A 6,000-nucleotide genomic window follows, 5' to 3' on the forward strand; every position below is an offset into this window, starting at 1 on the left:
ATTTATTGCGGGAATTATAGTACATATTACTGAAGAAAAGCTTTTGGATTCTTACTACCATACTCACTTTTCGCTAGTTGTTTAAAGTTGTCTATTGCTGTTAGCAAATACTTACAAGTAGTTGGTAACTTGGTAGATATTTCTATTCCTTTATGCTTCACAGTCCACTAGGCCTAAATCTCAATATTTGTAGACAGCCAGCTCATCTAATTCTATGCAATTATTCTGAAAGCTAAATCTACAATTTCTTAGCTGTTCATGTGTACTTCGTTACTAAAAGGAGATCCCAGAGTTATCAAGCCCAGCTATTTTAGTTGGCATGCCTCTGGAGGATAATTCAGATGAGTACCTCTGACCCTAAGTGAGCCACCAAAAGCTATGACATTCTACTGCCCCTTTCCAGTTCTGGTCTCAACCCAGGTCACTAACCAGTCCATCTGGATTTCTGTCAGGAGAAGATGTCTGCCTTTCTCAATGCCACATCCCTGAACCTGTTTTATAAGTGGCAAGGCATACGTACATGTGAAGCCTTGCTCTTGCTGCCAGAATAAGCACCCTCCTTCAGACCTCCTGCTTTGCCTCACTCATGACTTCTTTTTGGCCTTGGGGGGCTTTAGGCTATGGTCTCTGCAGCATCCCTCCTTTTGATCTTGTATTCATTACCTCTGATCACCTCTGGATGCACTGAAGCCTGTTAACCACCTATGGCAGCTCCTCACTTTCATTGCCACAACTATTAGTGCTTCCATGGCACAGGGGAGGCTCCTGCCACCACTCCTGACCTAAGGCATTCCTTGTAGACCACAACAGTCTGGATAGGACATGACAAAAAACCACCACATCATGCATTTTCCCTTGCACAGGCAGCACCTCTGGGACTACTATGAACCCCTCCATACCAGCTGTCACTTTAGCTGCCTTGCTTCTTTTTGCACACCTTTCTGGAAGTGCCCCTGATCATGATATTCTTTAATTACCAGCTAAATAGGAAGCCTAAAGTCAGTCTGCTTCATCCTTCTGTGAAGTTTCCCACTTTGCAAGAAACCTCACACACTCTCCTGTAATCTTCCCATCACAGCTCATTTGCATGAATTGCTGGGTATGCTGTACAGTGCTTTGTCTCACACCACAGCTACGAAGAGTAACCTAAGGAAGGGAACAAAGGATATTCAGCAGTCCTCATGAAGCCTGGAATGGCAATGAGGTGCTTCAGTGGTGAAACTAGGTTAAGAGAAAACTCAGTGAGGAAGGAGGTTTTAAGTGAGATCTGAAGCCTGAGAAATGCTGAATAAGGCAGATTATACAAAGCGAATGAAACTGGAGTGAAGAGGCAGTGTTAAAATAGTTAAAAAAGAAGAAAAGAATGAAGAGGGATTGTTTAGAGTGGGTAAAACAGAAGGTGCAATGCAAGAGGAAGTGGACAAAACCCCTAATCTGTGCCCACTACAGATTGCTCTTTCAGAGGCTAAAGTCAAGTCAACATGCTTGAACCTAATCTTTATTCAGCCTTCTGGAAATAGAAATCTGCCTGAGAAAATAATTCTTTAGCTTAACATCTGTACAATGGAAATAATAGCCTTTCACCTGACAAATTAAGCCAGTAAAGCTGGTGATGCACTTAAAACTGATGACTGTTGGAGGAAGTCTGAGTTAGTTGGTCTGTTTTCAATGCAGGGGGAAAACTGTGCACTGGAAAAGCACAAGATATTACATACAACAGTGAGAAGAAATTAAAATTTCCGTTTTGTACAAACAGGCAACTGGTTCAGGGAATTAAAAAAGCATCCTGAGCTCACCAGTTGAAAAGTATTCTAATGCTGATGCATGAGCCTGGACCAAGGGAAGACAATATAAACCTTATTCCTTGAATGGTTAATAACATCCTGATAGCTGATACCTTTTGTACATAGCAAAAATGTATCAGCTAAGAACTAGTGTACTATTCTGACCTGCTACTTTCTAGTATTCTAAGTTAAGCATTGTCTAAGTCCATTTCTCATTGTTCTCAACAGAAAAATACATACTACAGGTGTATAAATTAAACATCTCCATTTCCCTTCAGTTTGTCATACTGCTCTTAGTTGCCACATTCTCCCAGTTTCTTTCAGCTGTTTGCACATCTATCCTGTTATCTGGACTTGTCATGTCTCTGATGGTGTGGTAAACTGAAACAATACAGTCACCAGAACCTAACTTGGGTTTACTACTTTCTATCAGCAATTTCAGGTCCTGTTTCAATCTTTCCATCTTTTTCTTAAGCAAAGAAATCTGGTTGCAGCTTAACTACAGGCATCCTGTTCTTGATTCATAAATCTAAATGTCACTAGTTTGCTTGGTTCCTTTGTTATCTATTTTAATCCTGGTTGATGTTTCTTGACTTGTTGGAACCTGTTAGTGTCAAACCACTCCACAACATCTCTCCCTGCAACATTCCTTAGGAAATCCATTTTTATTTCCTCCCATGAAGGTGGTTCAGTTGCAACTTTAGGTAATAAACACTCACAGGCTTGTGTTTTTTTTGGTTTGGTTTTTCGAGGGAAAAAAGGTCTTACACTATTGATGATTATTATCAGTCTTACTGTACTTAAAAATACAGAGAGATTCAACGAAAATTCATTAAATTTTCTTTCCAGCTGAAAATACACATCTTGTACTTCACAATTTTGCACTACCCTGGTAAGAGAAGGAAAAATTCATGCTATGATAATACATTTCTTTTTAAAAGCTTTAAATGCCCATTAAAAACTTCAATGCTTTTTTTAGACAATATGGTTTTAATTTACACAGAACTTTTCAGTCTCATCCCCTTTTCTGTTGTTGTATCTGTGTATTGTGGCTAAAGCATACACAATATGATACAACCAGTAATGATATTGCACTACTGGTATGCTGGGGGCTGGGTTGGTGTTTATAGTTAAACTCTGATGTTAGTTGAAAATAGTTCAGACAGCACAAGCACTGCATTTTTATCAGCTTAGCTTGCATAGTCTTTATACAATTTGTTTAAAACATACATTTAACATATTGAAAAGCGATAGTAAATTCATTTCTTTAAACCTAATTCTGAAATCCATGTTATGGATGAATAATGACAGTTTAACAAAATTATAGGTGCTAGGATAAATGAAAACCAATCCTACATTCTAAACAACAGAAGAGACCTAACAGATAACACAAAGAGATACCGTATGAGAATAAATCCACTGAGCATCCACTTAATTTGCAAGAGTTCAAAGGACATTCAATCCCAACAGAATGACATCAAAAAGGATTGTAAAAATATCTTGTCAAGCAGCATTGTCGCGCTGTCTAACTTTTTAATCGTAGCATAAAGTTAATGCTATTAGAGTTTCTATAAAGACATGCAGAGGTCAAGGATGCAAAGGGAAAAAAGAAGAAGGGAAAAGAAGAAAAGGGGAAAAGAAGAAAAGGTTATATGTGCTAATTACATTTTCTGGGGCTTAGCATGATGGTGTGACCTATATTTATGCTTTTTTGCCTGATGATATTATTTTAAAACTCTTCTTTCAATATTCACTGATTCTAGAATGGGGTATAAAGTCTTCTATGGAAGATCAAGGGAAAATATGTGATTCTTACACTGGTGAAAGCTGTTCCTCTCCAGTTTCTCTAACTAGAAAATCTCCCATTTTCAGTTTATCCAAATTTACATTTCAATTCTTCTATACACAAGAAGATGAACCAAACTGCATATGTATGGAGGTACATGTTTACAATGGGTTTTGTTCACTAAAACTCATGTCATATCCATAGAAATCTGTAACCGTATGTGCCAAGAAGCACATGGTTCATTTCAACTCTTCATCAACAATTCTTCAAAGATAGAAAATTGGTTGCTGTATTGTCAAATAAATAGTAATGTCTACGTGCTAATTTTACTTAGTATTACATATCTATACTTTGTTTCAGGTAAATACACCATTGAAAACACTGCTATTTAGTGCAAGAATTTTATGGCTTTTGTGCTGCAGTGGGGGTGGGGAAATTATCAGTTATTCTTGGTTATTTTTTTTACATTGTTATTCATATTTGCACAAGCTTCTAATACACTGCAACTTTGCTATTAAATATTGCTTCTGGCCTATAGTTAGCACAGTCTATTTATATTTCAATTGGAGAAAAAGACACCTTCTTTTTGTATTATGTGATCAAAATTTTGAAGCTCTGTAATTTTCTTGCTGCTCATAGAAACAAAGCACCCAGGCTCACAGAGAAAGCCCTTTCTACAGGCTATAAATATTTGCTATTTGTAAAATCTCAGTGAGGGATTTAGTTATTAAAAAACTAAAGGAAGAAAATTACTAATAATGATTGGTTTGAGCTAATGAGATGTTTTTATGCAAATATATGAACCTTAAATATGACCTGGAAACAAAAGACTGCTTAACAGTTACTATTATGCTATACATTAGGAGATCAATTAAAGAGAACTTCTTTTTAATGATCAAGCTGTACAAGAGTTGCTATGGAGACCTGGAAAGAGAGAGATCCTGAATGCAAAATAGCTACAGAAACAAACAAGAAAAAAAAAAAAAAAAAAAAAAAAAAGGTGTAAACAAGTATTGTAAAATGTGTATAATCAGTTAAGTAATAAAAGGCTGATTCAATTCTTCTCTAACTGGAAGAGGGGCAGTTTTCTATATGAAGATGCCAGTTGAGTGTATATTTAGATGAAGCAAGGCAATGCCAAGATAATCTTTATGCAATCAATGACAGCTTCCTAAATTGCAATATGGGATAAAAAGGCAGGACTACTTTAAAGGTCTCAAAGAATTGCACAGTCATATTATTACAAATTTCTGGCAAAGAAAAAACACATATGTGACAAAGAAAGCTCAAATACAGCTGGTTAAAAGCAATCTTAATTATTTTCCCATTCCCTAACATAAAGTGGCACTTATATCAGAAGAAGCTTAAAAGTACTCAGACTGTCTTGTATGCAGGCTGTTGGCTACTTCATATTCTTTCATTCTGTTTTTTCCACCTGTATCTTCGACAACTCCTGAACATCTATAGCAACAATAAGAAAATACTGATAAATAGAATTTTGGGTTAAAAATTTACTTTCTGCAACTGGGTATGTCTTTTAAGCACATATTGCAGAAGGAAGTAGACACAAGAATGTTTTCCTGTGTACAGAGTATATCCTGCATATATATACAGAAAAAAATTCAAAGCAGGGTTGGTAACTGGGATTTCCTGTAGAGATCTAGGGACTTTCCTTTAACAAACCCTCCCTCTCCTCTCTGTTATCTCATTTGCATTTATTTGTGGCTGCAATAATTCATCTTCTTTGGCAGTGAAAAAGAAAGTACCCAGAAGAAACTAATCTCAGAAGCAGCTCTAACATTGCAACTCAATTCTGTATGTTATGGTGTCTCCTCCTTTAAGGGAGATTTCGGTAATACCCAGCTGGCAACCTCTGTAACTGTGTGTTAACTAACATTAATGATATAATCTGAGCATGTGAGCTGCCTTCTGAAGTTATATATTTATTTAAGTAGGTTTTTCTAGACCATGCCTCTATACTTCTGACAGGTTTGAAAGCAAATAAAGATCACCAAAATCACAATTTTAAACGAACAACTGGCATTTATAAACAGAAGAAAGTAATTGGTACAGGTTTGTAGAAACCAAACCAGCAAGGGACTACAGACTCATGAAGTCTTGTTTTCTATGGCTCATTCCTGTATTTACCAATTTTTGTCTCAACCTGTTCTGAGAAACCCCTTCATGTGGATGTTTCTGAAGGAGGTGTATGAATAAGCGAATTTGAAAGACTCTTTCAATGTGGAATTCAAAGTGAACTAAACAAGTGACATAAAAACAATATCGGAAGTATCACAAGAAAGTAATTAAAATGTTGCTGTTAATACCACAGAGGTAGATGGGAGGATATCAGATTGTCTTTTTCAAGGGTCAGTTTTGATTAATATAGCTGTATTTTTTTCTGAGACTCACCCTTTGTTATAGTCCTGA

The sequence above is a fragment of the Psittacula echo genome, assembly GCF_963264785.1.
Source record: "Psittacula echo genome assembly, chromosome: Z".
NCBI lineage: Eukaryota > Metazoa > Chordata > Aves > Psittaciformes > Psittacidae > Psittacula > Psittacula echo.